The 18,744-nt window shown below is 36.4% G+C and overlaps 1 long non-coding RNA gene across 2 annotated transcripts in view; it reads right to left on the minus strand.

The window, feature by feature from the left end:
• Positions 1 to 12,442, minus strand: part of LOC143646659 (uncharacterized) — a 207,237-nt gene extending 194,795 nt beyond the window's left edge. For both annotated transcript variants that reach the window (XR_013157566.1, XR_013157564.1), the window contains exon 1: positions 12,314 to 12,442. This is a non-coding gene — a long non-coding RNA (uncharacterized LOC143646659). The remainder of the gene's footprint in view (positions 1 to 12,313) is intronic.
• Between the last annotated feature and the right edge of the window lie 6,302 nt (positions 12,443 to 18,744).

Below are 18,744 nucleotides of genomic sequence, written 5' to 3' on the forward strand. Positions count from 1 at the left end.
ACACAAAATCTGCCCCCTTTTCCTTAAATTGAGACCATCTCTGTGGTGCCATTCAGGTCCCAGGGCTCCCCACAGGATCAAACTGAGAGTAGACATCACCTGAACCATGCTATTGCTTAGTACCTTTTCCTGCCTTCTCTTGCTTTCCTCACTCCCTTACAACTTAAACCTGAGAGTAGTACCTCCATAAGTTATGTGCACTCAATCCCTGTCTCAAATTCTGCTTCTAAAGAACCCAATGTAAAACAATATTTAATGTGTTTTTTTAATGTTCCATTCACTTACACACTGATTTAATTGTAGAGATCTTTAAGTATTAATCAACTATTGCACTATAACAGCATACTACTATGAAAGATCTTAGGTTCTGGGGTAAGCCCAAATCTTTTAATCTAGGTACCCAACTTTTCTGAGTCTGGTTTCACCCATTAAGGATGATAGTCTGTGCATTGTATAGTGACTATCAGAACACACACATAAAAAATAGAAGTTTCATGTTACATAAGGGTCACTTTTTCCTATGGATCTCTTAGGCCAACGATCAAAATCTTTTCTAATTATAGACAGATTATAGTTTAACAAAATGAGAACCACACAATTCCCTTGTCTGTGCTTCTTCCGTGCACATGTCGGGGGTGGACGCATCTTCTCAATCTTGTGCCTGGAGTCATTTACCCATGGTTTCATACCTTCCAGTACCTTCCATGCTATAAAGGTTCTATGGAATACATGAGCACTTTTATGAGTTTCTGCCCTTACATTAAAGCCAAATACTTGCCACATACCAGAAGAGCTCTGCTCATTATCAAAGGAGGTTGATGCAGACAGCCACACCACCTCAGAAGGGATGCAGAGCAGCTGTGTTTATTTGAGCTGTGCTCTGCCAGGTCTCAGAATCTCAGCTGGAAAAGCGTGGAGGAAGAACTAACACTCACCCACTCACACAGCCTTATGTCAACCCTTTTCCAGGGGACCACTTTTTTCCCTATTGTCTTTCTTGATGGGAAAGGGAGATATTTCAAGAATACATATCCTTATGAAAAGTATGGCAACTAATAAGGAAAAGACCTGCAATCACTCTGACCATTGATCAGTTATGACAGGCAAGTTTGATTCACAGAGCAATCCTGACAAGATCATATCATTAACCCCATTTTATTGATAAGTAATCTGAGGCTGACAGAGTTTTGGAAACTTTATCAAATCATCCTCTAATGATTAGAGAACTATAGTTCAGACCCAGACTTGTCTGATTCAAATGTCACATTATCTATAAACATTGTCCATACAGATGTACAAGATGTTGACCAAACCCCTGAAGCTAGTTACTTAATATCTTTCTTTTCTGTGGGTTAATTTAAATCAGAAGGCCAGGGAACAGGGCCTCTGAGGATTTTGAGAAAAGAAAACATTCAAATTATTCTCAAATTTAGTTCCAGATTTTATGATGTAGTGTCACTGTGTAAATTTTAGCTAGGTTTGCTGTTACTTGAATCAAAATGTCCTTTAGAGAAAGATGATTAATAAATAGATTGATAGATAAGATGATGCCTTTTGGAAACTAACTGAATTCCCCCACATTTTGCCAAACCCACAACCATAGCAATGATTGGTTCCCCAACTTAAGAAAACTAACATCTTCACAGAAAATGAAAGATGAAATTTTCAACAGGAAACAAAGAATATGTCCCTCCAGTACTACATAGATATTTAAAAGTTCATTTTGTGGAGTATAAGAGGTTAAGTGAACTCCAAGAAACTTGACAGTGAAATAACACAATTTGTGGTTTTGCAGAACCGAGTAATTTGTTGAAATGTAAAAAGATGCCTACATATATTGGGACATTTGATTGCAAATTGTTGTGTCATCTGCCTCCTCTAATTTTCATTTTAGGTGAAAAGAAAAAAAATAAACTTTCAAAAGCAAAATCCCACAGCTCTAACATCAAATAAATATCCATGAAGTCATCTCCTAGAGTGTCAGTATGAGGGAGAACTAGCTTGGGGGAGTATGTCTGCTGTTATTACATTTATTTCATTCCGATTTCATGGAATTTCACTAAATGGGACTTCGAATGGCTGGGGAACTCTGAGAGCTGAATAAAGAAAAGGGTTCTTAATCAGCTTTCCAAAAGGAGATAGGACCTTGCAAAATGTAACAGAGTATTAAATGTGTAGTACATACACATGTGAATATTGTGAATATTGTATGTATTTGAAACAAATCTTTTTTGGTTTTTCTTTTTTGCTTTTAGCTACTTATACATTTAATGCACTTCTTTATTCTAAATGTTTCTTCTTGTACCTTGTACCTGTGGACTTCTTTTTAAATATTTTTCCTTCCATATTTCACTACTTGACTTCTTTCCTCTTTTCTTCTTCTGAGAATTTTGTGGCTTTAACCCACAGCTTCCATTACTTGGAAGGTATTGGATAAGTACCCATTTTGTTGATTTATTGATGACCAGTTTCACCTACTCTCCAGCCATCTTCATTTTATCCCTCCTGTATTTTCTTTCGGGAAGGAAGAGATGGATAATTGAATCAATGCCAGCAGTTAAGTCAAGGAGAAAGCTGTATTAGAGTGACAGGGTACCTATGGTCACTGGTACTACTGGAGAGGAAGGGAATGATGGCACATGATTCAGGTTAGGAAAGGTGATCTGATCAGGAAGGATTAAGATAAAGAAAGAGCATTAAATAGCAATTCCCATGTAAAGTAAAATTTAATCATCATTAGAGACCATGGCAAACATTTTATGATTCAGTGTAATAAATCTTCTCAGTAGTACAGTTCAGAAACATTGCCCTTTACCCAAAACTTTGGGGTCTAGAGCTGTCAATGGGCAAAACCTCAGCCTAAGTTTAGTCTCACATTGTCTTCCTTATCTGTGATTTGGGGGGAAGAATGCAAATTTAGGCATCACCACTGAGAAAATTACCACTGAACGGTTAAGTACTGCTGCATTTTAAAACTACTCAAGAGGTAGAGTTTGCTTCATAATTGCAGAAATTCTGCCTTTTATATATTTGAGGCAGTGTTGACTTCAGGATGAAACACTATAATTGGAACATCAGAAAGATGAATAAAATTTTATTTCAAAGAGAGAGATAGACATACAATCCAGAGACTATAGAAAAAAACTTTTAAAATGTACAACATCTATAATTACTTTTACTTTTAAGATGATAACATTAAAATAACTTAGTTGGAGAAATTCAAGACATCAATACATCTATAGATAAAACAACTTAAATGAAAAGGGCAAAACCATTCTATGGGATCTAGAAAGTAGGAGAGCTTAAAGAGAGCATTTGTTTCCAACAGAAACCCAGGTCACACTAAAAAAGAAAATGTTGAGTCCAGAATGACAGTGTGAGGGAAGCTATTGTGCAAAGTGATTATAAAATAAACAAAAAAGTAAATTTTTAAAAAGTTATAAAAATACAACGGACTCCACAGGGACTTGTCATGTCAAACTAAGCCATAAATCAGTTCTCTTAACACCCCTATACCTACAACAGGTATAGACCCAAAGATATCTGGAATTGGTTAGCTTTATTGATATAATTCCTAGCCAGCACTCAAAGATATTTGAAATGAATTTGCCCTTTCCCTTCATTAATACACAGGGAAATATTGGGAGACAAGTGCAAATATGTTAAGGAACAGTTCGGAAATCATTTTGTCTTATGTTTCTTTTTGTATTTGATCACCTTCACATGGGCAAAACTGAGCTCAACCTTGGAAGGTCAATTCCAAATTTGGAGATGAGAGAAAACACAGTTCCTATAAGAATTCCTATAATGTCTGCCATCTGCCTAGGAATAAAAATATTTCGGTAGATAATAGATTCAGAATCCACAATGTCTAGGTACCAAAGATCAAATGTGTAATATTAGTAAATAGTCAAAGGGTAATGAAAAGGTCATGTTATCTCCTTCACATTTGGGTCCCCTTATGTTCTATGCACTCATAATTGCAGAGATTCTAATTAAAAATCCAGGATAATCCTGGACAGAGAGAATACGATGAAAGGGCATGTAATGAATTGCTGGGAGTTATGACTCAATATGACTTATGATCTTGGAATCCATAGTGAACCAAGAGCTGAACTCCTGTGTGTGTGTGTGTGCAAACTGTGTTTGCTAAAGGCTTCTGAACAGATGTTCATATGCCAAAGAAATATGTCTAGAACAACTTTGTGAGGCCAAGTCTCTGGGAAAATAACTAGGAAAGAGGCATTGGATTGACTGCAACAGATTTTTTCCTCCTTCAAGTAAAGAGCTGAGAACATGAAAAGTAAGAGCAAAGTGTAAACACTGGGAAACACAGCCTCTCTCCTAGCTTCCTTGCACCTTCCCCTCGCTATCTCACCAGGCATAAACCAATCCAGCCAACAGCATCGAGCACTGCCAACTCTTGGCTCTGCAGTGCATGGGGCAAAAGGATGCTAAAAAATAATGACTGATTCTTATCAATTGGCTCCTAACAGAAACAACAGGTGATGTGCCAGATACCTTTGCTCCCATCAAAACACTCACTCACCATGCTTTTAACTTTTTTCTTTTTCCTGGTCCTAAAGTATTTGCCAATAAGCATTTTTACATTAGTTTAAACATTTCAGAGGTGGGGAAAGAAGGTAATCAGCTTACAAAATGTACTGGGGGATACCTGAATAAGTTATCAGAAATATGGTCAGAACTGCCCAGGTGACCTCCGGCAAGAACAGGCAGTGTCTGAAAAACGACCGGCTGAACTCTTGCTACGCTGTTCAAAGCAGGTGTAGGCCTCATCATACCTGCTTGTCAAGCATCGTAAAAGGTCCAAGAAACTCAAATCTGAGTCACCGTCTGCTGAATTCCCAAATAAAATGTTCCGTTCTCTAAACAGTAGAGTCTTGCTAAGTTTAACCTTAGGGAGGTCTAAGACCAGAGGTAATTGGAAGTTCATCCTTTCAAATCCTAACCTCAGCATATTCTTCTGAGGGATATTTTCTAGGATTGTTCATCCATTTACCTAAAAGCAATTAAATGTGACTCAAATTAAACATAGTTTAAGACCAAAAGAAAATATTCTAAAATAGACCTAATTCCACTTCTTCTCATGCCAAGAACTAAGCGGTGCCGAAATATGAAAATAATGAAAAGAGGTCTCATTTTGGGGCAAACATTTTGAGGCAAGAAAGGGTACAGGTCATAATGAAACGCAGGCCAGCACCAGCAGGTGGCGCTAGTTAGAAAAGTGCTAGACTATTAACACTCAAAAGGTCTAGAATATTAAGGAATTGTAGGGGGTGAAGGGAAAAGGGAAGGAGTCAGCAGTGTGCTCTAAGAAATCTATTCAGAGTTATTTTTCCCCTTTTCATTCTGTGAAAACAGTTGTCTTCTCTCAAAGAACTTCATGTTGTAAACCTCGAGCAAACTGCTGAGGACTCAGGAACATGGGATGGAATATGAACACTTATTTTGCCAAGGAGGGGCAAGGAGTTGAGAGAACATTTCAGACAACTGAAAACAGACAAGAAAGACCAGAACAGAAAAAGCCTTGCGCAATGTTTTGAGGATCCTGATATTGCCTGCCTGAGTTCTTTTTGTTTCGTTGGGTCTGTTTATGAGGAAAATACTATGTAAATGAGCTTAACTCAGAAATAACGTCAAAGGTAGACAACCACAGCTGGAGGTCAGGAATATAAACAGAAAAAAAAAAAAACGGACTCTGAGAATAAACTTTCAGGACATTCATTTTCTGAGTTACAACAGTAGTAACACACACATTTTAAAAAACTTGGAAGTTGCAGTGAAACGCAAAAAGGAAAATAAAATTTCCCTTTATCATATTACCCAGGGATATGATCCCTGTTTTTCCAACATTTTCAGTGTTTTTCTGTCCACTGTGTATTCTATAACTTATGCCTCTTGAGCACTGTTTCGTTATCTGCATTTTTGGAAAACATATAGGTAAAATGTTCACATCAGCAGACAATCTTTCAGAATGTGTTTTTTTTGTGGTTGTTGTTTGTTGTTTTGTTTTACATTTTCAAGTAAGATTTATTATGCTCGGAAAACCTATTCATGGGTTTGAATAATGGTTAAGTGCCCCTTCAGGAAATTTTATCTAATTAGAAAAAGCTATATGTGATGTTTAATGCTACATATTATTTCATCAAATGAACGTAACTAATTTACTGAAACATTCCACTATTGTGATATTTAATTTTGGTTTGTTCTTATAAGCATCTATATTTTGGGGGGTAGGGGGTGCATGGGCTGGGAATCAAGCCCAGGTCTCCCACATGGAAATTGAGCATTCTACCACAGAACGACTGGAGCACCCCTGGGTACTTGCATTTTTAAACATTCTTTTGTTGATGCAAATTTGTAGGAGTAGAAACTCTAGTTCTAAGAGATTGTAAACTTTTAAACTTTTAATGCTCACTGCCAAAACATACTCTCTAATGGTAATGTGAGCATTTCTGTTTCCAGGTATACTCATCAGCAAAGGCGATTAATCTTTTTTAAAATTTCAGTTTATTTGATAACTGAGAAATTGTATTTTACTATCCTTTTAATTTTCTACAAACTGATTTCAATTAATATGTCCGTGAATTCTGCCAAGGAGCTTCTTTATTTTAATACAGATCAAAGCGTTCTTTAAATATGTCATCAAAACTCATTACGAATTTTTTAAAGATTCTACTAATTGATTAGTTTTTAAATCCATTCACAATCAGCCACCATTATTTAGGAGATTTCTTTTTCTGCAAAGAAGAAATTATTCCTCCCTCTCTATCACTTTATATTAGACACTCAAGCCATTTTTAGTTATTACTATACTCAACAAAGAATCAGAGTTGCCAAAATCCTTGAGAATCCCCAAACATAGTTTTCTCAATCACGTCCACATTTCATCCAGTCCTCCCAGTTAACTACAGATACCCAGGTAAATTTTTTATTGTGTGAACCTGAAGCCAAATTAAGTTTGTCTGATCTTTTCACCAAAATGATTGAATCAACAAGCTATTTCCTTTTTTGCTGAACATACTTCCCAATTTTAATTACAGTCTCCATCTATATGACTAACTTTGATTCTCTGGTTCCTGATAAGGAAAGGGGAGTGAGAGAGTGTGTTTAAGTACAGAGAGATCAACATAAAGAAAGATAGATAGATAGAAAGATGGTTAGATATCTCTAGAATAATAGCTCCTCCTCCCTCTCTCTCTCTCTTCATAATATGTATTTCTTCCTATTCTATAATCTCTATATCCCTTCAGGGATGTGTCTTTCTCATGTAATAACTAGGCATTACCTATTGGTTCAAACTGCTTTCTTCCTGTTTCCACATGTAATGATTGCTTCAGGGAAACAAAATAAAGTCTGAATTTGTAGATAGAAGAGAGGTAAAAAGGGAAGGTGTGTCAGTTCATATCATATTTTAAAATGATAATATTCTCAGAAGATTTATAAATAATGACAATATTACAATATACTCAGAGAGTACCATTTGCCAAGTACACTCACATACAACTTAATATTTATTTTTAAAAATGGATGCTGAGGCAAGTGTTTATTATATAAATACTAATGAGTATCAAATTAAAATTTACTTTTTAGTTTCTGTCACAGCATCAGCACAGATAAATCCTCATTAATTTATAACTTCTACATTTTCAATTATAGTACAACTATTTCCAAACATCTCATATCTATAGTAAAGGCAACTTGGCCTTGCACATTTGTAAAAAAATAAGTAAATATTTAACATTATTAGTGTCAATTATAAATATACTATGTACACATATCCCAGTCTTTACACTTATGCATAGCATATAAAGAAATTCTCCATTAGCTGAAGTGTTTATTTCATCAGAATATATCCTTTATCATGTTCTAAGTAATGGAAAGATTCTATAAAACACCTTCATGTTGAAATGTGCCACTAGCTACTCTCTTTCTATATGATGTGTTTAACTGAAATTTTCAGAAAAATGACAAAGAAATAAAAAGTCGAAATAAAAGATCTATCTTGCAGCACGTCCTTCTTCACATAGCTATTTTCAGTAAGCCCATAAATTCCAACTTCATCCATGGTAAAGGAAATCACTGTTGCATTTTGAGCACATGCTTTCTGCACATGCTTCATGACCCTCTGCCTGGAAGGTACCAGGGAGTGGAACAGCAAGTTTTCCTGGCCCCAGAAGAAGAAACCAGAGGAGTCCCTTCTCAGAAAATGGACCAGAATCTGGAGTAAAACAGCCTGAAGGCTGATCATTCTTTGTGGTCTGTGACACAACTCAACTGTCTGAACTTAACCTTTATGGGCTCCACGAGCCAACACAACTGAAAATCAGAGTGGAGATGGGATTCAGCAGGGTCAGTGCTGAACGTCCCTCCAACAAATCACTCCAGAATGGCAAGCCAAAGACGTGCTTGAACAACCAGCCTCTTCTCTTTGTCAAATCTCTAGGCTTTGTAGGTAACACTTAACCTTCGGTTGGGTGATATTTGCAGGGAATATTTTCCTCTGTATATTGACCCATTTACAAGTCAGTCCTCAGTATCTGATAGCCTCACCCCACAGATGCATCCTTTTTCCCTGCTTTGGCCAGCAGTAATCTGAGAGTAACACTTTCAGTCTTTATTTTGCTTTTATCACCTGGCTATTTTCCAAAGGGCTCAAATTTATCAAAACTAGTTTAATTCAGGCTATTACACCAGAACAAGGCTCGAAGTGGTACAGATAACTCAAAGCTTTGGTACAGATGTTCAGCTGAGCACATCAGATCATATACTAAAATTAGGCAACTGAAGATGAGCAGAACATGAAGGTCCCTCTGGTAGGATAAAGTATTTCAGAGTCGAGTGGTTGAAAATTATTGTAACCATCACAATTCAAAGGTGGCTGAAATTTGGAACAACATCCCCTGGCCCAATTCCTCCATTTATTCTGTTATGAGTCCTTGTATTGCTCCCAACAAGTAAGAACCCAACAGCTGGAACAATGAGGCAGCAGGACTCCTTTTGGCATTCACCACCATTTGAGGGAGAACTTCTTCAGAAGCATTATTGGAGGTGTCACTCTTAATTTTAAAATTAAACTGTCATGATTATAACATTTCAAAATGCATCCCACTGTTTACAAATCTTTGTTCAAAGAATACTTTGTTCGGTTCACATTTATGAATACAGAAGGTCACAGTTTTACCCGGGAACAATTATTTTAATTTACTTTTTCTTTATGTGTACATTGTACATGAGGAATGGCAAAAGTATAACATGTAGACATCTGAATCACAGGTTTAATGTCTACATTTAAAAGATGGCTGAGTTTAAGAAACAAAATTACAGCTATAACAGCATTTCACTTGCTTTATAGGCCTAAATTATTAGCATTTCTAAGATAATAGTTATTACAGTACTATGAGATCATGAAGCATTAAGTGCTCACAGTGGATAGATGGAAAGGTGCTAATTAATATCACCTTATAAAATTATTATTATTAGCAATAATAATAATGAATGAGATGGAATACATTTGCAATACAGTATTAGCAACCAACTTCTTTTCCACTATGGGATCCCCATAGTAATTTTAAATTGTAACAATGTTTTATTTTGTGATCTTTTTTATATGACAGAGTTAGGTAACACAAATAAATGAAAGGCTTCCTATTTGACATACTTCAGTTTACTTACACATTTTAATAATCACTCCAACAGTCTCTTCTCTATTAATTTCAAGTACTGTTTGCAAAAAGCTTTGAAATATTTATAGGAAAAATAGCCAATTTTCCTTTTTCATATTGTTCTAGTTTGCTAGCTGCAGTATGTGATATACCAGAAACAGAGTGGCTTTTAAAAGGGGGAATTCATTACGTTGCAAGTTTGCAGTTCTATGGCCATGATAATGTCCAAATTAAAGCAAGGCTATAGAAATATCCAATCTAAAGCATCCAGGGAAAGATACCTCGGTTCAAGAAGGCCAATGACATTCAGGGTTTCTCTCTCAACTGGAAAGGCCCATGGTGAACACGGCGGTGTTTGCTAGCTTTCTCTCCAGGCCTCTTGTTTCATGAAGCTCCCCTGGGGATCTTTCCCTTCTTCATCTCCAAAGGTCTCTGGCTGTGTGGACTCTTGTGGTTCTCTTGGCTCTCTTGCTTGCTCCAAAAATGTTTTCTCTTTTAAAGGATCCCAGTAAACTCATCAAGACTTACCTGGAATGGATGCAGTCACATCTTCCTCTAATCACAGGTTAGTACCCACAATTGGGTGTCACGTCAATTACATTATCTCTGTTGCAATAATCTCTGTTTCCAACATACAGTACTGAACAGGGATTAAAAGAAACAGCTGCCTCCGCATGATGGGTCAGGATTAAAACATGGCTTTTCTGGGGTACATAATCCTTTCAAACCAGCACACTTATTGAGGATAATACTCAATGTTAGATACTAAGTGCAGAAATAATATCATGATTTCAAACTCTGTGTCCTGTAAATTATGCAACTTTTCCTTAGCTCCTGATACAAATTAAACAGTTCTTTTGGAGAAAAAGAATGTTGAGTCAGACATCCTTTTGAAGGGTAAAAACATGTGAGACTAGAAATTTCATTCCAGTTATTGTAGCTATAGACTTTTATAGGTGTAATGTAGAATGCATATAAAAACACAGAAAATCTACATCAAAAACAAACAGAGATTGTTTATTCCACCCCCTTGTTCGCCCATTAAGGAAATGAGTGATCATGTCAGAGTGTGCAAAGGACCACAGTATGGTTCACCTAACAGAAATCGTTATTGAATATTAAATATCTAATCATAATCATTTAAGTTAAATGTACTTTGAAAACAATAGCATTTAAGTGAAGGTAATAACAGGAAAATCACATATTCTCTTATTTTTTCTTTAGACATGTGCCAGTTGAACTGTCATGCACCCCAGAAAAGCCATGCTCTGTAATTCTCGTTCAGTATTGCTGGGTGGGATCTTCTTTATTGTTTCCATGGAGATATATGACCCACCCAAATGTGGGTGGTAACTTTTGGTTAGATGATTTCCATGGAGATGTCTTTACTCATTCAAGGTGGAGTTGGTTACTGCAGTCCTTTAAGAGGGAACCATTTCTGAAAAAGTTTTAGAGCCCAAGCAGCCAGAGACCTTTGGAGATGAAGGAAAATGCCCACGGGGTAGTTTCATGAAACAAGAAACTGGGAGAGAAAGCTAGCAGACTTCACCATGTGTACTCCCAGATGAGAGAGAAACCCCACTCTTCATCAACCCTTTCTTGGGAGTTAAGGTATCTTACTCTGGATACCTTTAATATGGACATTTTCACAGTCTTAGAACTGTAAACTTGTGATGTAATAAATTCCCTTTTTAAAAAGCCATTCCATTTCTGGTAGATTGTATTCCAGTAGCTTACAAACTAAAACAAGGCAAAACTTAGTTTTGAGTCATTTACAAAATTGTGACTCAAAGATTACCAAAAACAAAAGGTGTCTGCTAATTTTATCACTCATCAATATTTTAAATTCCAAGATATGATTTCATTAATTTGTCTAAATAATCCTTTTATAATTTCTGCAATTTCTTTGGATCTTATATGTTATATTTAAAATGTTTTTAAAAGATCCATATAGCAATGGAGGAAGAAAGAGAAAGAGAGGAAAATAGCATTGCTTTACAAAGTTCCTCAACTATTTGGGAGGCTAAGTGTGGAAGTTACATTTCTCGCCCAAGTGAATGTCTTTAAAATGGCTTATATCAGTGATGGTGGGAAGTCTCTAGATCAGCACTATCCACTAAAAATACAATGTGAGTCAGATATGTAATGCTTAATTTTCTAGTAGTCACATTAAAAAAATAACAAGAAACAGATCAAATTACTTTTAATAGTATATTTTCTTTAAAACAATATGTCCAAAATATTATCAGTTCAACAAGTAAACAATATAAAATGCTAATGAGATATTACACATTATTTTTTTCATATTAAATGTTTAGAATCCCAGTCTGTAGTTTACATCTGCTGCACATCTCGTCTTTCACTAGACACCTTTTAAAATTCTCGTAGCCTTGTGGCTATCGTTCTGGGCAGCACAGCGCTGGATTATTTATTCTGACAAATTATGAGTTTGGCAAGATTCTACTACCACTTTCAGAGCAGGTCGAAAGAACTGAGCTTTCGCCTCAGGCCACTGGGAGCACACTGACTTCCTTCCCACCATTGATCCCAGAGGGGTTAGTGAAGAACTATCTTAGTTTTGCCTAAGCTGCTATGACAATGAGTTAAACAGGAACTTATTGGCTCACCATTTCAGAAGCTAAATGGCTTGTTTCTTCCCAGATCTGTACCAGTCTGGCTGCCAACAATCCTTAAATCCATTGGTTTTCCGGCCACACCCGATGTCCTGCCCTTCCTTTTCTGGCTTCCTGCTGACTTCCGCTTCCTGCTGACTTCCGCTTCCTGCTGACTTCCGCTTCCTGCTCCTCCCTCTGGCTTTCTCTCACTATATTTGAGGCTTGAGTAAATCCGGAGTAGGATTTCACCGCAATCAGTTGAGTCAGACCGTTGAGTCATCTTGAGGATGAAGATAGCATCCTCAAGAGATCCTGTTTACAGTGGGTTCATACCCACGAGAACGTGGGTTAAGATGAAAAACATGTCCAAATTGGGGTACATAATTCAATTTACCACAATATCTCTACCTTTTAAATTTCATCTGTAAGCTTTTATGTAGAAATTAAGTGGAAAAATCCAACGTTAGAGAAATGAAGCGGTTTACATAGAACAGATCTGGGCTGATTTTTTACCTTGTCCCAGGTGGAGAATCTTGCCTAGGAGTCGTTCCTTAGCACTGAAATTCCATCACCATCTGTGCTTAGGTGTCTCCTGATAGATTATTCCAGCATCCTTCCATCCTTTTCCCCCAGCATTCAGCTGCTTGAGAGGACTTTGTTACCCTCTCCTGAGCTCATTCAAGTATCTAAAATGTGAAAGCAGGAAGAACAATCTAGCATGGCACCAATGATGACAAAATACACTTTTAACATGTATTTTTCTAGCCGTACCTACATACAGTTTATTAGCAGGAACACAGGGTGTTTGAGAAAGTCTGCCAGCACTTTCTCCATTCTGTGCTGGAAATTTTCTTCAACCTCTGGATAAAATCTTATATGCAACGGAAAATAAAGTTTACCTCCTATGGAATTGAAATTTTATCTACTATTAAAGCGTTCTCTCAGTATCAAAACTTTTACTCAAAATATCTCATGGGTACCAAGTGGTTATTAATTACTATTAATTAATATATTAGCATTATATTATTCTATAGGAAAACGAACAGCAATGAATATGATTTTTTGGTAAGAGAATATCTGGCTTCATGTCTTCATCTGAAGGACTTAGAGATGGAGGTAAATAAATTGAAATATACATATGTTTGTCATTGGCACATCTATATTATAGGATTCATCATAGGGGTGCAGAAGTAGTAACTTAAGCAAATACTTAAAAATAAAGACTAATCAGTGTGAGCTTAGACTAGTAAATAAACTTGATGGAAATGACCTTAAGTATCATTTCCTTACCTGTAAACTCAGAGAAAAACATAAAAAAACAAAAACAGAGAAAAGCCTAACAGATAAAGCTGTTTAAGAAATTGTAGTTATTCATATAAACTTGTTTGATTTTTTAAAAAAATAAAGCCAAAGGTAGAAGAGTGTAAATCTAGATAATTCGTCTTTTTCTAAAGCTCAGAAAATGTGAATCATGCTAATGACTGTCTAATTTTACCAGACTAAACACGATTTCAGACATATTTTGACTCTAAAAGGAGGTGATGATTCTACTTCCTGCTAAGTCATTGGCTACAGATGACTTAGTGGCCCATATTTTTTGAAATGCCCTCATTTAATGTCCAAGGTATTTCTGGTCATTTTCTGACTGTGGAGACATCTGTGTTGATGGTGGGGGGGGGTGGGGGTGGAGGCAAACCCGTGGTTAAGAATAGATTGTGGAATTGAACCCAATGAACAGTGTGCCGTTCCTGCTACCCATTCTCAGAATCACCTTCAAAACATATTTGAATCTAGAGACTTCAATCTCCTCCCAGGCTATTTAGGACCGTCACAGTAGATCCAAGCCTTGGGAACACAATGAGAACATTGGTGAACTTCATCAATTCATACGTGCCAATATCAGATTATACCCTAACAATTGCACTAATGACCTTAACTGTAATAAACATTTGAGAGAAAAAATTAGGTCAAATATGGGAAACTTTTAAAGGAAGTAAAGTTAATTTCTTCTCAGTGGGATAGGAATCTAAGCTAAGTGCTCAGTGTGAGTCAAGTCTGTTCTTTTTTCTTCTTCTTTGAAGTTTTTGTTCACATTTTATTGGGCTTTTCTCCTAGTCTTTTTTAATGCAGTTTTATTGAGATGTATTCACATACCATGTAGTCATACAAAGTGTACAATCAATGGTCCATAGTATCATCATATAGTTGTGCACTCATCATTACAATTTTTGAACATTTTCATTACTCAAAAAAAATCAAAATAAGAATAAAAAAATCAAAAAGAACACCCAGAACATCCCAAAGCCTTAATCTCCCCCCCCCCATTATTTACTTATTGTCTTTATTTTCTTACTCATTTGAATAAAGGGAATGTCAGCCACAAGGTTTTCACAATCACATGGTCACACAGTAAAAGGTATATAGTTATACAATCATCTTCAAGAATCAAGGCTACTGGATTAGAGTTCAATAGTTTCAGTTATTTCTTTTTAGCTTTTCTAATACACTAGAAAATAAAAAGGGATATCTATCTAATGCATAAGAATAACCTCCAGAATGACTTCTCAACTCTGTTTGAAATCTCTTAGCCACTGAAACTTTACTTTCTTTCATCACTTTTCCCTCTTTTGATCAAGAGGCTTTCTCAATCCCATGATGCTGGGTCCAGGCTTATTCCCGACAGCCATGTCCCACATTGCCAGGAAGACTTACACCCCTGGGAGGCAGGTCCCAAGTAGGAGGTAGAGCAGTGGGTTCATCTGTGGAGTTGGCTTTGCGAGAGAGGCCACATTTGAGCAACAACAGAGGTTCTCTGGGCATGACTCTAAGGTGTAATTAAAAGGAGGTTTAGATTTCTCCTTTGTAGAAGTAAGTTTAATAAGGGCAAGCCCCAAGATCGAAGGCATGGCCTATTAAATTAATAGTCCCCAACACTTGTGAGAATATCAAGAATTCCCCAAATGGTGAAGTTTAATATTTCCACATTTTTCCCCAGTCCCTCAGGGGGACATTGCAAATACTTTTTATTTTCTGCCTACATTACTCTGGAATGTATTGGGGCATCATACTAACTTGAACAAACCAACAAGATATCATTCCCTATTCAAGGTTCCATGTAATTATGGTGTTCAAATAAACTGACCATACAAGTTAAATTAGATAATGTGCTGCATAAAATATAAGTTTTGCACCAAAAAAGTATCTCTTCCTTTGGTCTTACACAGAAGTTCAAGTTTAAAATGCAGTAATATAATCCTTTGTCTTTTGGTATGATTTACCTTAGTACTATCCAAGTCAGCTTCATTTGTATCTCTAATTAAAGTTTGATCTATTTTTCAGCTTTTTAAACAGTTTCTGTATGGGGTAATGCTGACTTTCATAGTTGTAGAACTCTAGCTCTAAGTCTCAGAGGTCACAAAGACAACCCAACTTCCAGGGAACGACCAGATTCTACAAAAAGAGTTCAGAATTTAGAAGTAACCCTTACAAATCAGGAATGGATATGACTGCTATAAAAGCTTACAATCAAGGAACTTTTACAATAAGCCTTCCCTGATAACCAGTGCTCTCAAATTCAAATCTCTCTCCTTGCACATTATAGTTAATCCACATTAGTGAGGCGTTATAACATTTGTGTTTTCATTTCTGGCTTATTTCACTCATCATCCTGTCCTCAAGGTTCATTCACCTAGCTGCATGTCTCACAACTACATTCCTTCTTGCAGCCACTCAGTATTCCATAGTATGTATACACCCCAGTTCCCCATTAGGTTCATCATTTAATGTACTCTTAAACCACCTACATCCATTGCAAATCGTGAAAACTGCTGCCATAAACACCAGTGTGCAAATGTCCATTCATTTCCCTGTTTTCAGTTCTTCCAAGTATATACCTAATAATGAGGTTGCAGGATCATTTAGCAACCCTATACTTTCTTAATCTCCTGTGAAACTACCTCACTGCCCTCCAGAGGGGTTACACCATTCTACCTTCCTCCCATACTGAATAGGTCTATCTCTCTCTACACATTTCCTCCAGCACTTGTATTTTCTGTTCATTTTTAAACAGTTTTATTCATACACCATCAATCTATTCTAAATGTGCAAGCAATGGCTCCCAGTGTAATCACATAGTTATAAATTCACCACCACAATCTATAAGAGAACATTTCCATTCCTTCTGCAAAAAAGAGGGAGGAAAAAAAGGAGAAACAACAAGAATCCCAACCCCCTCCCTTATATCCCCCTCTCATTGACATTTAATTTTGGTGTATTGCCTTTGCGACATTTAATGGAAGCATATAGCAAGTTACATTAACTATAGGCCCTTGGTGGATTGATACTAAGTATAGGCCCATTTTCAACACCTTGCAATGTTTACATTCCTTTGTTCTCCCTCATGTACAACTTTTGTACATTTAATCATGATTACTGTCCACTCTAGGTTTCACTAAGTTATACAGTCCCAGGCTTTATCTTCTATCTTTCCTTCTGGTGTTATACATGCCCCTAGCTATCGTCTTTCAACCATATACACACTCAGCTTTGTTCAATGTATGTATAACATTGTGCTACCATCAGACAGTATAGTGTTATCCATTTCTGGCTCTTCACAATCAACTCCGCTGAATATGCCATACTCTTTTAGCATCAAATGCCCAACCTCTACCCTCTTCCTATCTCCTAATAACCTGTGTTCTCAACTTTAACTCCGAAAGTTCACTCATTAATGTTAGGTCATATTAGTGAGACCATACAGCATTTTTCCTTTTGTTTCTGGCTAATGTCACTCAAAATAATGTCCTCAAGGTTCATCCATGTTGTTGCCTGCTTCATGATTTCGTTCTGTCTTACAGCTGCATAATATTTCATTGTATGGTATACCACAGTTTGTTTATCCACTTGTCTTTTATTGGACATTTGGGCTGTTTTTCTCTTGGCAACCATGAATAATGTTGCTATAAACATTGGTGTACAAATGTCTGTTTGTGTCCCTGCCTTCAGTTCCTCTGAATATAGAACTAGTAATGGGATTATTGGATAATATGGCAATCCTATACTTAACTTCCTGAGGAACCACCAAACGGCTTTCCAAAGTGACCGCACCATTCTACATTCCCACCACCAGTGAATAAGTGTTTCTCTTTCTCCAAATCCTCTCCAGCACTTGTAGTTTTCTGGGGTTTTTTTGTTTTTTGTTTTTTTTGATAATGGCCATTCTAGCAGGCATGAGATGATAACACATTGTCTTCATCATCGAAGGGATTTGCATTCCCTTAATAGCAAGTGAAGTTAAACATCTTTTCATATTCTTGAGTTATTTGTATTTCCCCTTTTAAAAAGTGTCTGTCCATGCCTTTCACCCATTTTTAAATTCTGCTGTTTGTCTTTTTGTTGTTGAGTTGTAGATCTCTCTATATACTGGATATTAAACCATTATCTAAAATGCATTTTCCAAATATTGTCTCCCAATGCCGAGGCTACCTTTTTACTTTCTTGATAAAGTCCTTTGATACACAAAAGTGTTCAATTTTGAGGAGATCCCATTTATCTATTTCTTTTTTCATTGCTTTGGGTGTAAGGTTTAGGAAACCACTGCCTGTCACAAGATCTTTAAGATAGTTCCCTACATTTTCTTCTAAAAATTTTATGGTCTTAGCTCTAATGTATAGTTCTTTGATCCATTTTCAGTTAATTTTTGCATGAGATAGGGATCCTGTTTCATTCTTTTGGATATGGATATCAAGTTCTCCAAGAATCATTTATTGAAGAGGCTGCTCTGTCCAATTGTGTTGCTTTGACCACCTTATCAAAGATCCACTGTCTATAGATGAGAGGATCTATTTATGACCACTCAATTTGATCCCATTGGTACTGTATCTGTCTTTATGCCAGTACCATACTGTTTTGACCACTGTAGTTTTGTAAAATTCTTTACAGCCAGATAGTATGAGAACTCCCACTTCATTCCTCTTTCTCAAGATATTTTTAGCTATTTGGGACACATTGCCCTTCCAAATAAATCTAGTTATTGGTTTTTCTCTTTCTGCAAAATTAATCGTTGGGATTTTAATTGGTATTGCCTTAACTCTATAAATTGGTATTGCCTTAACTCTATAAATTGATTTGAATAGAATTGACATCTCGACTGTATTTAGTCTTCCCATCCAAGAACACAGTATGATCCTCTATCTATTTAGTTCTTTTTGTTGTTGTTACTTCTTTTAACAATTTCCTGTAGTTTTCTGTGTATGGTCTTTTGTGGCCTTGGTTAAATTTATTCCTAAATATTTAATTCCTTTAGCTGCTATTATAAGTGGAATTTTTCTTGATTTCCCCCTCAGAATGCTCATTAGTGTTGTATAGAAGCACTACTGATTTTTTGTTGATCTTGTACCCTGCCACTTTGCTATATTCATATATTAACTCTAGTAGTTTGCTGC

The sequence above is a fragment of the Tamandua tetradactyla genome, chromosome 1, assembly GCF_023851605.1.
Source record: "Tamandua tetradactyla isolate mTamTet1 chromosome 1, mTamTet1.pri, whole genome shotgun sequence".
Classification (NCBI taxonomy): Eukaryota; Metazoa; Chordata; class Mammalia; order Pilosa; family Myrmecophagidae; genus Tamandua; species Tamandua tetradactyla.